The sequence below is a fragment of the Mustela putorius genome, unplaced genomic scaffold (genome assembly GCF_011764305.1).
Source record: "Mustela putorius furo isolate JIRA1106 unplaced genomic scaffold, ASM1176430v1.1 tig00003853_pilon_pilon_pilon, whole genome shotgun sequence".
NCBI classification, from domain to species: Eukaryota; Metazoa; Chordata; class Mammalia; order Carnivora; family Mustelidae; genus Mustela; species Mustela putorius.
The window spans coordinates 44,677,702-44,696,285 of record NW_025422005.1 but is presented as its reverse complement, the minus strand read 5'-3'; the positions used below and the strand labels follow the sequence as shown (position 1 = coordinate 44,696,285).

The following is an 18,584-nucleotide window of genomic DNA, read 5'->3' as shown; positions in this document are numbered from 1 at the left end:
AGGTATGTTACAGATGGAGAAACTGAGATTCAAGGTGTCAAGTAACTTTCCTAGAGTTCCCTAACTTGTAAATATCAGAGTCTGATGTCTTCATGGAGTTGGGTCTTCATGGTCTGTCATGAGAAGCTATCCAAATATTAACATGTCAGAAAGTTTTGCAGATGTGAAGTAAGATCCAAATATTTCTACAATCAAAATAACCCAGATTTTCACAGTCCAGTTGGCTCATGTGGTAATCTTACTATTAACAAATGTATTACCCCGTTAGAACCTGTGGAAATGTGGAAACTGATTTTGGAGCAAAACATGGAGGTAGGTAGAAAATGATATAGAATATTAAGTAGAGTCAAAGTGTTAAGTCATAAGAGAAAAAACCATTTTTTTAAAGTTGTTTTTTCTCCTAGGTATATAGTGATTATTTTGGACATATAATGCTAAATCTCAATAATATCACAGTAAAACATGTGACATGTCCACTCAGAAATCACATAAAAAGGATCTAGCATCAAAACATTGAGAATCTAGGCTCTAGATGTACCAAGCTTTGTTTAAATAATACCCTATAAGTGACATTTGTTCTCTACAGAATCTTTCAACCTAGGACATAATGAGGATAATGAAAATATTTTTTAAAAGATAGCTGATCAAACTTGAATGAAACTTTTAAAAAATGTACCACCAATGAACTCAAATCTAAAGATATATCTCTTACTCTAAATGCCTCTACCTCTTTTTTCTCAGATCTCTGTCTCTTTTCAATGGAATTCTGAAATCAATTTCTGGTTTTTTCTGCACACTTAATTGATCAGGATTAGCCAGCTTGACTAAAAAATTAGATAGTCCTCGTTCCAGTCCAATATGGATGCTAATTTTTGTGGGTTCTTGTTTTTGTGATCCTCATCCTCTTCCTGTCTATAGATCTTGCTAGATTTTAGTTATTATGAAATAACTATGTCTATATCTGTGTCTCTTTATCTTTCTCTATCTGTGTATATATCTATGAACACACATACACATACATGGTGATAGTTTCTACTCCCTGTAGCAGCACTTGATTGACTTTAAGCTTCGTCTTTAATTTCACTTCCACATGTTTTTCAAAATGCTGGGTTTGTGATTTACATATTACCTCCCAGAATCCATTTTTTTGTCTGTCCTCTAAATGTATATCTGCCTGGCAGGTAACTTCCTTCCTGCCTATGATCTCCTTGTTATGAAAGATATTGATTTTGCAGAAAGGGGTGAAAATGAAAATTGATTTCCCATTGGGCCATGTCATGATTCTTCTCATGTAACACTGTTAAATATCCCTCAGGAACAATATTACCTTTTAAGTATTTCGTATGATGGTCTTATGGGGTACAGTAGTACATCAAACCCTTTCCCCATTGTTAAAGCCCCTGACACATTCAGTAGACTTGTATGGAGATCTCCTTTCCCTAGACTGGAATGGTGTGTGGGTCAACAGTTGTTGCCCACTCAAATAGATATAAGTATCTATTTTAAAGACATGTCTTTAAAGCTGCGAGGGAGAAAGATGAGAAAGAGTATTATAGCTATTAATTCTCCTAACTCTTGGCAAAACAATAGTCCAGATGCAAATTGGACCCACTACCCTTAGAAGAAAGTTTAGTAACCATGTTTTGTTACTCAAGAATGATCCAGATGGCTTATCAAATTATTCCCTTAAGATACATTTAGTGCTTTCTTTGCGATAAACCCTTTTGGATTCAGTTTTCTTGATCTTGTTTCTTTCTTGTTCTTGTTTTAGTGTTCCTTATAGATTGTTAAGCCAGGTAGCCTCATTCTGGCATGATCCTTGATCTGGTTCTGCCTTGAACCAACTACTCTATCTATAGAACTTGCATTTTACTGAAGTCAGTGGGAAGTCAGTGCCATGGACCAAGAGCATAATGTTTCTTTTTTTCTTAGGCTGATCGTTGGATTTTTCAATGAAATGAAAGCAATTACTAGCCAGTGATTTTAAAATGTTTTTCTTTCTCCCTTATGAAATAGATCAACTTGGGGAAAAAACAGGGTATCGACTAATTTTTTTTTCACTTAAATTTTAGATTATTGATTCCTAAATTGTTTTCCATTCCCAAACAAATTCTCAAACAATAGTGATTATCATGGGATGGGAGGGGATCCGTGTCAATCCTATGGGGTGTGAACTCTGGTTATAATCCCATTCAAAGTCCATGAGTTGGACTAAGCAGGTAATTTGAGTGAAGATTTATGTCTCCCAAACCACTATTTAAATGGGCAGAGAAATGTAAAATGGATGAAAATGTGCATTAAAGTCAAAATAAAGGAGGATGCTTTTCATATTCTAGATACCTCAAGGGATTTCAGGAGTTGGAATAAAAGAAGACATGCTCAAATCCATCCTCCCTGATAAAGATGTCCAACATTACAGTAAGGAAAAGAGATTCTGACAAAGTCCCAGTAACAGCCCTAACTTAGGTGAGAGCTATCAGTGGGGAATAGACAAGTTAGAGTATTAAATGCATTTCAAAGCTACCACTTTACAATAACAGCCAGCAAACTTTTTCTGTAAAGGGCCAGATAATAAAAATGGTAGGCTTTGCTTACCATTGGTCTCTGTACCAATAACTCACCTCTGCCCTTATAGCAGAAAGCAGCCATAGCTGATATGCAAATGAATGTGCATAGTTGTGTTCCAGTAACATTTTATTTATGGATACTGAGATTGAATTACATATAATTTTCATGTCATGAAATAGTCTTCTTTTGGTTTTCCCCCCCAAACATTTAAAGTGTCCTGTTAGGGGTGCCTGGGTGGCACAGATTCTTGGTTTCCGCTCAGGTCATGATCTCAGGGTCCCAGAGCCACATGTAGGGCTCCATACTCAATGGAGAGTCTGCTAAAGTTTCTCTCTCCCTCTGCCCCTCTCTTCCTGCATGCTTACACACTCTCTGTCTCCCTCTCCCTCTCTCTCTCTATTGTAACTAACTAACTAACTAACTAACTAAGTCTTTTCAGAAAATAAAATAAAATGTTTCCCTAGGTCATACAAAATTTCTAAAAATATTTGCAGGTCTTACAAAAATAGGTGACAGGCAAGATTTGGCTCACCTTTTGCAGTCTGGCAATCCCTGACCTACGACAGGAGAAAGCATCTGGGCTTAGTGGCTCTGGGGCATATGGAATAGCTTAGCAAGTGTTGAGAGCGCTTGGGGAGGCAGCAGCACCAACACAACTAGTGACAATTCCATGATCTGCCTGGCATGGAGTCCTGACCAAATGCAATGCTGGAAAAAATAGTCTGTTGCACAATAGTTTCAGCAACTGCCCACATACACACCCAGATTTCACAGATGTTTTTTTGAAAAGCAGTCTTTCCAGAAGAAAAATAGAGAAGATAAATATACAAGTCACATACACAAACAAGCAAAACAAATACACAAGCTCTTTACAAAATAACTGATAGGAAAGACCCATACAGACCTGAAAAGTTTCAATCTCACTAGAAAGAAAAGGAGAATACGTTAAGACAACTCAATACCATTTTTTACTTATCAAATGGGTAGAATATTAAATAGAGTTTTAATATCTAGAAAAGCTAGTAGAAACATGATTACCCTTATCTCTCTGGTGGCAGTTATAGTATAATAACCATTCAACAAACCATTCTGCTATTTCAATATATATTGAAATAAACGGTGATATAAAGATTTGGGGTAAGGTATGCATTATTGCATACTACTTATTTTGAAAGAATGTTTGAATCAATTAAATGTTCAATAGTAGAGGATCAGTTAAGTTTGTTACATCCATATGCTAGATTTTGTGTGGACAATAAAACCATTCATAGACTTTTTTGACATGAGAAACTGTTTATAGTTTATTCTAAGGGAAGCAAGCAGATTATTTTTTTAAAGATTTTATTTATTTATTTGACAGAGTGACAGTAAGAGAGAGCATGAGAAGGTAAAAGGTCAGAGAGAGAAGCAGACTCCCCATGGAGCCGGGAGACCCATGTGGGACTCAATCCTGGGACTCTGCAATCATGACTGAGCTGAAGGCAGTTACTTAACCAACTGAGCCACCCAGGTGCCCAAGCAAGCAGATTATAAAAGTGTGTGTGTGTGTGTGTGTGTGTGTGTGTGTGTGTATACACACACAAACACAAATACATATACATACATACATATATATTACATATAGTGTGTATACATATGTTTTTTTACTCTATGTAAACATAGTATGGTCTCAAGTTTTTGAACAATTCTGTGTGGATATATAGTACATGGTGTGTAGTGAGTGTGTATATATGTTTATGGAACAAATATTGGGTAGATATACCATAATAATAGAGCATTGTCTTTCTGTGGGACCATCTTGTATACAGATATCTATAAAGATTATGGTTTTGCACTTTACAAAATGGAATAATATGATATGTGTTCTTTTGAGTTGCTTTTTAATGTTTCAAGATTAATCGCTGATGATACATTTATTTTTCCTGTTGCATGGTATTCTGTTGTATGAATATATATCACACATGATTATGAACAGCCCCCCCCCCCATAAGCAGTAGTATGTCTACAGGTCTCCCAGTGTACATGTGCAAGAACTTGTCTAAGATATACACCATTGGAGAAAGTTAGTGAGTTGTAGGAAATAATAATATTTAACTTTATTAGGTTATACCAAATGCATGCCAAAATTTATTGTTCTACCAAAAATATATTGGCTGATTCCTCCACAGTTCTCAAAAGTGCTCAGCCATTATATAAATTGCATCTTTTTTTTCTGTTGTTTCTTTCTGGAACTTTGATTATTCATATGTTAGACCTTTCAGTATATAGTCTGTGTATATAATCCCTCATATTTTTTCCTTTTGTATTTATTTTTTTGTCTCTCTGGGTCATATTTTGGAAGTTTCTGGCTCTGTCATCTAGTCCACTAATTATTTCCTCAGTTGTGTATAATGTGACTTTTAACCAGTCATTGAAAGTTTAATTTTAGTAATTATATTTTCCATTTCTGTGAGTTATTTTTGGTGTTTTTCCAAATATGCTTGGTCATTTTTACCCCAATTTGCTTATACCTAGTTCATATTTAAGCCTCTTTTTTAATTTTGGGGAAAATATTCTTATTTTATATAAATATCGAATAGTTCCAATCAATACATGAAGTTGTTATAGCTCCTATTCTTCCACCTATTTTTTGTGTTGACTTTCATTCTTGGTACTTTGTTTCCTTGTGTTTTTGCTATCTTTTACTTAAAGTACATTTTCCTTGGAACTTTTTCTGTAGGAGTACTTAGTGGCATGGAATGAAGTTTTATTTTTTCTGAGAGGATTTGGATGTGGTTCTGCTAATTGTTTTTAGTTCCCTATGACTCAGGGCGATTTCAAACTAAATTATCTTCATGAGGTGTTTTATACTACAAAGTAGCTACAATTTGGGCTGAAAAATCTGTATGAAGATTGACTTGTATTCGCAGTCTCTAGAAAGACTTTTTTCCCTTTGGTTTATGAATCGAATCAACACAGGAGAGTTTCCTTGCTTTTCTTTTCTTTTTTTTTTTTTCTTGCTTTTCTTTACTTGCAATTTTATTTAGATTTAGTGTGGATTTCCATTAAATTTCCAAATTTGCCTACCCCTTCTATTAGCTTTCTCTTTCGTACTATAGCAAAATGCCACAAACTGGGTAGGTTTAACCAACAGAAATTTATTTTCTCACAATTCTGATTGTGAATTGAGGGCTGATTTCTGGTGAAAACATTCTTCCTGGCTTATAGGAAAGAATGAGACTGCCTTCTCATCTTGTCTGCACATAAGGAAGAGAGAATGATCTCTCTTTTCCTATTCTTATAAGGCTACCAATTATATCAGATTGGGGCCCTCTTCCTATGACCTCACTTAACCTCCATTTCCTCCTAAAAGCCCTACCTCCAAATATGGTCACACTGAGAGGACATGGCTTCAACATAAGAATTTAGGGGGATACAAGTCAGTCCACAGTATATCCCAAACTTTAATCTCTTGATCTTACCCATTGGATAATTGTTAAAATGGAAAGTTAATGTCACCAGAATGTTGCCCAAACCTTTTATCCATAATGATAGCCATATTTAGTGCAACTGTGACTTTCCCTTCATGTTTGACACCTTCACATTCCTTCATTTTTGACAGCTCAAAGGTCTATTTACAGAACCCGAGTCTTGGTAAAATTCTCTATCACAGAACTTATCTTTTTATGTAATTTTGGATATGTTTGGTTAGAGTTCATGTCCTTGCCTGATTGACTCCAGTATCTGGATCACCTATGCATCTGAGTCTTGGGTTTTATTTGCTTGTTTTGTTTCCAGCCCTGGTTTTCAGACCCAGTGTTCTAACTGACAGCATGTCTAATAAGTTTTCACTGAATGCCAGAAATTGTGCATAACACACTATACAAGCTCCAATTAATAATATATTTTTTTCCCCAGAGATAGTTCCCCATTTGTGTACTAGGCAAAGAGAATAGGGAATGATTACCAATATCCAGTCCGGAATCCAGACTCAGGATCTGAGTCAAGACTGGGGTGCCATTTTGGAAAGTGCACAACTACCTTTGTTGGCTTGTGTTCCTGTGACGTATCTCCCTGGAACTTTCAACTAAAATCCTAGTGCCTCCTCCAGTGTCTCTCTTCCTGGTGGGTCTTAAATTCTGTTCTTGGTCTTTTCAACAAGGAAAAATGGCCTGTGATTCCAGTCTGCTTTTCAAGGGTTTTTTGTTTAGTTTCAGAATTTGGTAGATATCTCAAGAGGAAAACTGAGAATGAGTTTCCCCAAAGTTCTGCTGGTTCCTCTGGCCCTTCAAAGGTGTTTTACCCACATCTTTAGACTCCTACCCCCAAACCAGAATTGGAGAATGTCCTCAGAGGAAAATCAGACGGAGGATACCACCCCACTCCTCTGTGGTTTTTCTGTTCCATGATTTTGGTCTCCAAAGTCTTCAAAACTTTCAGGGGTTTTCTGATGCCTTTTTAACAGCTAATTTTTGTATTTATTTAGCTTGTATAATTGTTCTTAGTAAAAGCTCCAAGTAATTCAATTCTACACAAATGTAGAAGTATCAGTAAAGCATTAAAATATATTTATCCATATTTAATTCAACTTTTCTAGTTGTCTTTATCATAAAGATTGTTTCAGGTAACCAGACATAATGTCAGAAACTGATTTAGATAGGACTTTTTCTGAAGAGAATTATTTTTGTGGTTTATGATATGGTCTAGAAGAACAGAGACTTACAGCAAACAAACACAATTAGAAATAAAGGGTATTAATGCTGATATGCTGTTTCTAAATTTAACTTTTACATGAGTATAAAATATGCATGAAGAAGGTACACATATTTAAATGTAATGTTCAACTAATTATCGTAAGCTGAACATATCTATGTAAGCACAACCCAGGTCAGGGAATAGAACGTTATCTCTATCCTAGAAGTACCCCTATACCTCTTCCCAGTTACTTCCCCTCCCTCCTTTCTTTCTTTCTCTCTTTTTTTCCTCCTCCCATCTTTCTAAAGATGATCCCTATCCTGGCTTCCCATACCATTACTAAACAATATGTTCCACTATGTGAATGATCCACAATTTATGTTCCCATTAGACTGTTTATGGCATTTGGTTGTTTCTAGTTTGGGGCAATTATGAATAATGTTTTGATAAACATTCTTACACAAATAATTTTAATGTACTCTTGCATTTCAGATTTATGTATGACTAGAAAGGAATTGATGGGTCTAGACTATGTTTCCATTCAGTTTGAATAGGTAGTATAAGGTAGTATCAGTAGTTGCCTTAATTTACTGATCTACAAGCAGTACATGAGAGTTTTAGTTTCTGCATAACTTCAGCAGTATTTGCTCTTATCAGTCTTTTTAATTTTAGCCATATTAATGATGCAATAGAATTTTATTGGGATATTAATGAACACTTCCTTGATTACTTTTTCTATGCTTATTGACCATGAAATACCTCTTCAAATCTCCTGTCTACTTTTCTATTGGCTGCATGTCTTTATTTATTATGCTTAGGGTCATAACCTTGAGAATAAAAATATACACTAGTAATAATTATACTGGGACTGTCCCAAATAAACTTGGATGTATAACAACATAATTTTCTTTGTTTTAATCACACTCATGTAACCACTGCAACAATTGGGATATAAAATATTTCTATCACCCCCTGCAATTACTACTATTAATACAAAATGGTACAATGCTTTGTATATACTAGTGTATATAATCACTCATAGAAACCTTGCAAGTTTCCCACATTTACCTAACCTTTGAAGCAATCACTGACTTGCTTTCTGTCACTATAGAATAGTTTACTTGTTTGTAGAGTTTTGTATAAATGATATCATGCAGTATATACTCTTGTGTATGGCTTCTTTTACTCAGTATAATATTTTTGATATTCATCGATATTATTGCCTCTATCATTATTCATTATTTTGTACTGCTAACTAGTATTCCATTTTATGGATACACCACAATTTGTTTATGTATTTGCATCTTTAGTAACTTCCCCCCCAACCTAGATTTTGGGCTATGAAGAGCAAGGTTTCTATGAGTGATTATATACAAGTCTTTATGACAGATATGTTTATTTTTCATAGATAAATACCTTAGTGGAATTACTATATTGTATGGTAACAATATGTTTAGGTATTTAAGGAACCACCAAAATTTTTTCCAAAGCATTGTACCATTTTGTATTAATAGCAGTAATTTAAGGGAGTTCTAATTATTATACATTCTCACCAACACTTGGTATTATTAGTCTTTTTAAATTTTAGCTATTGTAGTGTTATCTCATGATGACAAATAATCTTGAGAATTGACAATGTTTTATTATGCTGAAATACAAAATTAACTTTCTGCTAAACCTATCCAGTGAAAATTCTATTATGGATGTTATATTTTTTATCTCTAGAAGTTACATTTGGTTCTTTTAAAAATATCTTTCCTCACAGTGTTCATGTTTTTCTTCAATGCTTTGAGCATATTGAACATAACTCATAAGAGCTCTTTTAATATTCATGTTTGCTAGTTCTATCATCTGTGTTATTTCTGAGTTTATTTCTATTGACAGATTTTTCTCTGGCCCTATTACCTAATTACTTTGATTAGATGCTAGATATTTTAAATTTTACATTGTTGAATTCTGGATTTTGCTATATTTCTCTAAGGACTATTTGACTTACTTTGACAGAGTTATGTTACTTGGTAAACGGCTTGATTATTCTGAAGCTTATTTTTAAGCTTGTTTTGTTTTATTATGTTTTTCCAAGACAAATCTAGATTAGTCTTTCCTCTTTGGCTAGTTTAATAAAGCATGACTAATGACTAATAAGGCATGACTCTAAATCCCCTGTGTATTCAATGAGGTTTCTCTACCTGCTGAGAATTCCAATGATTACTTATGCTTTGTGAGCCCTGGAAATTGTTTGGCTTCTAAGTCCCCAGTAATTCTACTTTCTCCTAAAGATGTACTTTTCACAGTTTCATAGAGTTTTTCCCTATGCATGTGGATTGGTATTTAGCCAAAGACATAAAAGGACTCATATGCAGATTTCTGGAGCTCTTTCTCTGCCTAGCTCTCTCTTTTTATATTCTAACCCACAAAGCCAAGCTGTTAAAGTTTTCCCCAAAAGAAATTTTGGCCTTTTCAACATAACATATATGTTGGTCTCTCTCTTGGTTCTCTTTCCCACACCCTCATCCAGAAATTGCCTCCAAGCTAAAAGCCAGAGTGAACATAGAGCTCATTTGATTTATTTCTTTTCTCTTAGGGATCATAAATAATTGCCTGAAAATCATTATTTCCTGTACCGTGTTCATTTTCTATTTGTTGACAGTAGAAGGGTAATTTTGGAACCTATCATTCCCTCAAAGTCAGAGGCAAGAGTTCTGGTCATCCTGGTTTTACATAGTACAAATATCTTCACTCACTCTGTATAATCTCTTCATTCTTTTGATATATTAATACATAATACTATCATTATTATTGAATTTTTGGTATTTTCTAATATTTAAGTTATTAACATATCTCAAAATATATGTGTACCACAGTTAAACACTAAAAATTTGAAACTAATTATTTGTACTTTCTACTAATGCTTATTGTTGACCTCTATGGAGATTTAAAAAATACTTAATGTCCACTTGTCAAATAAAAAATAAAAATAATACATGTCATGTTTATCTTCATTTTCATTCTATACTTATAATGTAATCACATTGTAGTTAGAAAACATAAGTGATATAAATGTTTGTTATTTGTTGACATTTGTTGTGAAACAGTTTATGTTTATAACCTTTTGGTTGCTGTATTTCCTAAATGCTTCTTGTGGACAGAATATAATTTTTTACATTGTTGGATCCACTATAGATAAAGATCAGCTTGTTCATTTTGTTCAGATCTACTCTATCTCTATTGATTTGTGTTACTTTGATCATCAAATACTGGAATGGTGACCATACAGTTGTAATCACACAGTCTGTAATATGAATGGCACTCATGAAATCAACCACAAAGAGCAGCCTTTCAGCCCTAACAACCATTCCCAATTCCTGGGCATTGCCTGCATGTATAGTCCCATCTTGGGCATGATTCAGTTCCCCTCCTTTCTGGCTCAGCACAGAAAATGGAAAGAGACAGGTTCAATGTTAGAACTGGGCCAGAAGCCATATAGTCTAGATGGTAGACCCCAACACGTAAATAGGGAGCCATGGAAAACAGGACTCTTAAGTCAAAATCCAGTCAGAAACTACTGCAGTGAATGTTGCAATGAACTGTTAACTTATTCTTTCAACAAATATTTCTTGAATTCTTTCCTTTGGCAAGACACCAAGGGAGGATATGATGCCCCAAGATCATTTAAACAATTCCCTGCACACTGAATTCCAAGCTTTAATAAATTGTTCACACAGACTAATAGCAGCAGGGCATTCTCTGATGACTAAAAACAGAGTATTGTCTTTGTCATTTTAGAAAAGAGTAAGAAAAAACACAAGAGTAATTTCTGGTCTTTCATGGAAAACAGTTATTAAACAGAATGAGAAAAATCCAGTGGTCTCATCTATCCCACACTGCTGTTTTTAGAAGAGGACAGTAAACAGTGACAATTGCAAAACTTGATGGAACAAAATGAATGAGGCTCCAAGAAACATTCTCAGTCTGCCCTTATAGCTCTTACAACAATTTTTGAGAAAGGGCCAGCTAATTTGTACCAGATCTGATGTCTGTTGACATACTTTAACAGGTGTCTCTTATTTCTGCTTGGGCAGCTTTTTCTGCAACTCATCTCCCTGTGTCCACTCTCATTCCAGTCCTCCAGGTTCTTCTCCAAACACAGCTTGGATCATGCCACTCTTTGGTCCAACCCTACAATACATGATCATTTTCTAAAGGTATAACTTCTTAACCATCACCTCCACCCACCCTTATTTCATAGGCCACCCTGTTACACATGTTATACTCTGACTACACACCACTACACACCATCTTTCTGCACTCCCTCCTCCACACACACCACCCATTCCTCTGCCACACTTTGGTTCATCGCCAGAGCCTATTTGGAATGCCCTGTCACCCAGCCTTCATTTCAGAATTTTAGAAACCATCAGGCCTATGATGAAGTTTGATGTCAGTTCAGGTCAACAGATATTTAAGGGTTTCTAGGCTCATATCAAACATGGTGATGCCCTGAGGATACAAAGATGAAGAGATAACTCACATCCTATTCTTGAGGAGCTCCAGTCTAGATGAAGAGTCAGACATGGGCAGAGCATATCCATATGGCAAAGGTACACCATCCTGACCCCCTCATTGTATGGGGCAATGCAATGGCAGAGTGAAATGGTGGCTTAAGAGAGGTGGGCCCTGCTCAGCCTGGGTGAAAGGGTTGCTGGAAGAAATTATCTGGGTTTGGTGTCAAATTAGAAGATATTCATAGCATTGGAAGTGGGGAAAGATATGGTAGACAAGAGGAGCTTGAAAAAAGATTGTCATTTTCTTTGGTATCTCTTCAACTTTCCCTCATTTCTACAATTACATTTGTGTTATTGTATTTTTTATATATATATATACATACATATACACACATGTAAATATAATATATATTAGATATTAAATATATTTAATATATATTATATACATTAATATACTAACCGTATTCAGCCTTTTATTTTAGTTACTTGATTGTAATTAATATTTATCAAGTATGCAGTAAGTTTTAGGCACTATGGTAAATCTTGCCAGAAGTTGTCTCATTTAAACCATATGGTTCCATATGTCTATTATAGTACATTACACATGTGTGTGTATATATATCTATCTAAAGATATGGGTATAGACATATAACATTGATCTATCATCTATTTTTGTATCTATCTCTCATCTATCTCCTATTGGCTCTGTCCTACTGAATTAGTATTTTTGCTAAAACACAAATCTGCCTATGTCACTCCATTTTTTAACCCCCTAGTGACTTCTTATCACTAAGAAGAAAATGGCCACCATACTTAGCCTGAGTCTGAGATCATTTGAAATCAGATAACTTGTCCCTCTCCAACCTTTGTGCTTAACATCCTCACCTTTGCCCCTTGTGTACCAGCCACTCCAAACTTTTAGTTTTAAAAATTTGTGAAATTGTCTCCTGTCTCTGTGTGTATAGTTCCCTCTGCCTGGGATGGCTTTCCCAAATCAACCAACTGGCAAATGCTCACTGCTTCTTTAAGACCTGACTCCAATGTCTCTTCCTTTGTATCAAAATTCTCCTAAGCAGAAATAATCATTCTCTCTTTGGTTGCATATGTCTATTATAGCATATTTTGTTTATAAGCCTGTCCTCTCTATTAAAACGTGAATGTCTCGAGAGTGGAGATTGAGTCTACATTCTCTTCAGTTCATCAGTAGTTGGCACACAAGAGTTCAGTTGCTTTTTTTTTTTTTTTTTTTTTTTTTAGTAAATTAGTAGGTGAGTGAAAGAATACATCAAGGAATGAAAGAGTGGTTGAATGAATGAAGGCCTGTGTCTTTATTTCCCATCTCACATTCAATCTGTCAGGAAATCTGTTAGCTCTACCTTCAAAATATTTCTAGAACCTGATTATTTCTCACCACCTTCACTGCTACCATTCTGGTCTAAACTATCCGGATCCCTAGTTAAGATTTCCCCTAACAGTTTCCTAATAGTTCTCTATGCCTTGATCCTTGATAGCCCTTAACATCTATTCCCAACATGGAAGATAGATTTTTCTACTTAAAAGTAGAAATCAGATGAAACCCTCTTCAGTCTTCTATTTTAGGCAAAATAAAAGTCCCCATTCTTTTCAGTGGCTTATACACTTTGATGAACTACAACCTCTCCTTTCAATCTTCTACCTGGCCCTGATCACTTTCTAATCCCATTTCCTACCACTTTCTGTCTTGCTCGCTCTACTCTGGCCACCCTGGCCTCGTTGCTTCTCCTCAAATATAGCGGGATTGCTTCTGTCATAGGACTTTTCCACTGGCAATTCCCATTGCTTGGAATGCTCTCTGCTACTTGTCAGCATGGCCCACTCCCCCAACTCCTACGAGTCTTTGCTCAGATGATAGATGTTTAATGAGCCCAACCTTGACTGCTTTATTCAGTATCATTCTCCTGACCACCTTGTTTTAATTCCATGGCACTTGTCATCTTCTAACATACTATATATTTTAGTTACTAATTACATTTATTATTTATTGTCTGACTCTTCCTACTAGAACATAGGCTTTGTAAGGACTTGTTATATTTCGCTCAGTGATACATTCTAATTAGCTTAACAATGCCTGGAACATAATATACATTCCCCAAATAGGTTATGAATGACTAAATAAGTGCATGACTGCGTTGTAAGCTGCTGCTGCTTCTTCTTTTGTGGGGGAGAGGAGGGTTACGGTTAGGGTATGTGCCTGGTAAGATGTACTCTTCTTAAATGCCCTGAACTTTTCCATATTTCTTATTGAATTTCTAGGCCCAAATAAAGTGACTGCCACTTAGTAGGTGCTCAGTAAATATTTGTCAAATGAATGGATATATATATGAATTGAGTTTCAGTGGATCACTCTTAAGAGAAAGAAAAAAGCCTGTCAGCTAATAATCAGCTTAGTTTATTTAAAATCTCTTGGTGTTTATTTTAACAAAAGCCTTCTTGGAATTCTAACACTAAAATAGGATGTCATAGAGGCCTCTGTGGTTTTAGTGGCTTTGACCTTTAGCATCTTTCTCAGGGTGGGAGGGTGAGTATACATGGAGGGCCTTAATTAATCCAACCCTGAGGTTGGAGTGATGTGCTGACAAAATAATCAGGAAACCTTACAGACCATCTTCCCTAAAATAACCTTGCCATTGTTCCTAACTACACCAGAAACTCTAATTTGGGCAGTTTCGGCTCCTCTGAATTGACGCAGAGTGCTTTTAGCTAACATCAAATGCTTAACAAATCAGAGTTTCCCACGAGAACCTTCCATTAAGTTTGTGTTCTGCCAAGCTACAGAAAAGGAAGGTCTGTATTTTACAAACACAGAAAATAACTTTAACCATACTCCCATTTTTGCAGACTCATGGGTAAATTTTCCAGTCAAGCATCAGTCTATGTGATCTGATTTTTGATCAAAATATAATGTCTAACAGGTGGGCTATTTGGGACTCAATCTTTGCCAGGTGGTGTGAAATAATGACAAATGATCATAGTGCCTATATATAAATGATCACAGGTCACTCTGCTTGACCTGTGGTTCAGACCAACCTTCCTAGAAACCCATTTTCAAACTACACCCACCGCTGTGATTGAAAGTGGGTATTTTCAAAATTGCTTGGCTCGGCCCACTTGCTGCTCTGGAATTACTTTGAATTGTGGCTTGACTGACAAGCTTATAGAATAGAAATCTGATCTCTGAGTAAATAAATAGCTCCAACGGGTTCATGCATAGACTCCTAAGTGTGGCATTTTTCTAAGCATGAGCAGATACCTCATCATGAGTGTCCTTATAAAAAAGATACGAACTTTAATCTCTGGAAAGTAGGTCCAAAAACTATTCATCTTTATGCCCATATTATGAAGTAGTTTTTAACATAAGTTCATTATTTGTAAATATTTAGAAATGAATAAATAAATTACAAATCTCTTTTACAAGCATTACAGGAAAATTATCACTGTTTATAATGCATATACATTTTTTTTTAAAATATTGGTTTGTAGGAAGCTAAGAGATGTCTTTAATTGTGGCAATTGTCTACTAGCATAATATCTTATTATATTTTCCAGAACCATAGTTTCCTTTAGTTGTAAAATTACTTTTGGAAAGACACAAATGGATGTATTAGATGTCCTGCATTTTTTGGTTCAATTTCCTTCTAGAATAAGATAGCAAAATCCGTGCTTTCAGAACTAAAAAATATATTTTGTGTGTATATTTGATATGATAAGTTAAAAAGAATACTCTTTCATTTCAGTAAGCCTTTATTCCATATCTTCTATATGCAAGGCAGGTAGAAGAACCCTTGCACTCTGTTAAGCCATGGGTTAAGAAGTGATAAAGGTAAGTCTAGATATAGAGATATAGACACTGTTATAGATAGCAGGAAAACAACTTGGTGATAGGGCACCTGGTGGCTGTTGAGTGGCTGGCTCTTGGTTTCAGCTCAGGTTATGATCACAGGGTTGTGGAAAGGAGCCCCATGTTGGACTCCATGCTCACCAGGAAGTCTGCCTGAGATTCTCCCCTCCTCCCTCTGCCCCTCCTGCTCTTTCTCGCTCTTTCTAAAGTAATAAATAAGTAAATAATAAATCTTTAAAAAAAAACAAAAACCCAAACAATGTGGTGATGCTTTCATTTATATGAAGTATCCAGAATTGGCAAGTCTATAGAGACAGAAAGCAGATTTGTGATTGTCAGGGACTGGAGGCAGAGGGAACAGAGAGTGACTGTTTAATGGGTATGTGGTTCTTTTTGGGGTGATGACAATGTTCTTAAACTAGAGAGTGGTAGTGGTTGCACAACACTGTGAATATACTAAATGTCGCTAATGGTACATGCCATGTTATATATATATATTTTACCATAATAGATTTTTAAGTATTAAAGCAACAAACAAACAGAAATCCCAGTGTAGTAGGACAAATCATTCATTCAACAAATATTTACTGAGCACTTATTATGTGTCAGTTGCTGATTAGGTCCTAGGCACAAACTGCTGAGCAACACCATACATTATCATTCTGTCATGGACTATATCTAATAGAGAGGTAGAAATTAATAGTTTTTTAAAGTTTAACCATAGGTAAGTGCTATGAAAGAAAGAAAATGGATAACTAAGACATTTGGCCTAATTGAGAGTTTTGGACATGGGTCAGGGAAGATTATACAGAGGAAGGAACCACCGATCTGAGTTCTAATGGACGAGAAAATGCTGGAAGGGAACTAGGGCAGAAGGATGGGAAGGACATAGAACTGGCTAGGGAGAAAGAATAGTGTGTGTAGAGGATGGATGGTAAGGAAAGAGGGGAACGTGGTTTGGAATAAGGCTGAGAAAGTGGGGAACAAATCATGTAGAGCATTTGAAGGGTTGGAAGGCCCTGGAGGGGGACAGAGGAGTCAAGGGGAGAGACCCTGGAGAATACAATAAGCCTTCTAGGAGCTTACTGCAATGGGCAAAGAAGTGGTGGATATAGAGACAGTCCAAGGGGTGTTTGGAAGATTAGTGAGACAGAACTTGATGATGGATTGCACCTGGAATCATAGAGGAAGAAGGGAAGGAGACAAAGGGAGAGAGAAAGAGAGAAGGACAGAGAGACAGAGAAATCCTCTGTCTTAGCTTTCTGGTTTGTAGATGTGTATGATTGATGGTGTCACTCTGAGATAGAAGTGATCCAGAGGCACCTTTTGCAGATAAAGGGAGGTGTTGCAGAAGAAAACACTTAATGTTGGAAGTGGTTCGCATTGACTCAGATGGGAACCCTGACACAGCCTTTTCTTCAACTCTTGCACTAAAATTTTTTCTGTGATTGTGGGAGGTATAATTAGTAGTAAACCAAAGGTCTGTGTTGCAATGATAGCTACATATTTTTGTAACTCATTAAATATATATTAACTGCCTAGGAAATGGTATATAGTTCTATTATCCTTAGCCAATACTTTAATTTCTTTTTAAAGTTACAAGTATAAAATAAGAATACAAGGGAGAAGAGAGATACCAGTTATTGAGTTTCTACTCTGTACTATCAGTTACTATACTAGGTACATATTAAATATATTATTTTATTTTTAAATGACATATGGAGTAGATATTTCCACCATTTTAAAGTGGAGGAAACAAGGGCTCAGAGTAAATTAGTAAATTATTTACTAATATTACTATATTACAAATACAGTTAATAAATAGGAGAGGGAAAACTTAAAACCAAGTCTGTGGGGGCACCTTGGTGGTGAAGTTGATTAAGTGTCAGATTCTTGGCTTCAGCTCAGGTCCTGATCTCAGTGTCTTGATCTCAGGATCATGAGACTGAGTCCTACATCTATCTCTGTGCTTAGCAGGGAGTCTTCTTAAGATTCTCTCTCTTCCTCTCCCTCTGTGCTGTTCTCTCTCTCTCTCTCAAATAAATAATTAAGTCTTTAAAAAAAAATTAGAGTATCTGGTTACCTACCAAGATTCATGTTTTTTTCAACTACACTGACATTTTTCTAACTTTAGTCATTTGCATATCACTGCCATGGTTTTTACTACATAGGTATATCATTTACACTAGTATTTAAAAAATATTTTCATTTGAATTGGATCATCTTTTCCTCAGCTCAAATATATTTTGTAAGGGTAGTTTATATTACTTTCATGAATAGAAAGTGTAAATATAAAGGCAATCATAAAAGGCAAATGGAAACCATACAACTTACAATTAAAGAAACATTCTGAAATGCTAGCTACATGTTGTTTTTTGTTGAAGTTCTGAGTTTGATGCTTATTATCTCCCTATAAAATGAAGGATTAGGAGATTCAGATAGGTGTTGAAGAAAGAAATAATTTTCCCACCATGGAATTCAATGTTATTTACTGCTGCGGACCACCTGAAGCTGTTCTGTATGCTATTGGCATCAAATGTGCCCTGATGAGGGGGCCCCTGAACAATGCCCCACTACTTCCATCAACTGAGAGATCTCCACTTGGGAATTTCTCTTGATACTGATCCAACCAGCATTCGTATTCAAGATTGTGGTGCCAAGAGAGTATGTGGCAGTTCAGGTTGCTTCTTTTAGAAGAATTATTCCAGATAGGGTCAAATGTAGCCTCCCACCGGTGTGGCAGGCATGAAAGAGAAAGGATTTGTCAACTTGAAATCTCAGTACTTAACAACATTTTACAAAATTTAGCTCAAGATGGAACGTTTTTCAAAGCTGACTTTAAAAAGTGGGTTTTCATCACTTGGAAGGCCCCCAAATGACCAGAAATGAAATTTAAAAACTTCAGAGACACTAAGAGAGAGTTATAGCCCTGAGTCCAGGAAGATGACCCCATGAAGACG

General features: G+C 35.7%; 1 long non-coding RNA gene across 3 annotated transcripts in view; it reads left to right on the top strand.

Annotated features, from left to right (window-relative positions):
- The window catches only part of LOC106005672, an 86,754-nt gene that overhangs the window by 39,071 nt on the left and 29,099 nt on the right, over positions 1–18,584 (top strand). Inside the window, exon 3 of one of the 3 annotated variants that reach the window (XR_001179207.2) lies at positions 2,337–2,466. The exons of the other annotated variants lie outside the window; for them this stretch is intronic. This is a non-coding gene — a long non-coding RNA (uncharacterized LOC106005672). The remainder of the gene's footprint in view (positions 1–2,336; positions 2,467–18,584) is intronic. 3 annotated transcript variants of the gene reach the window in all.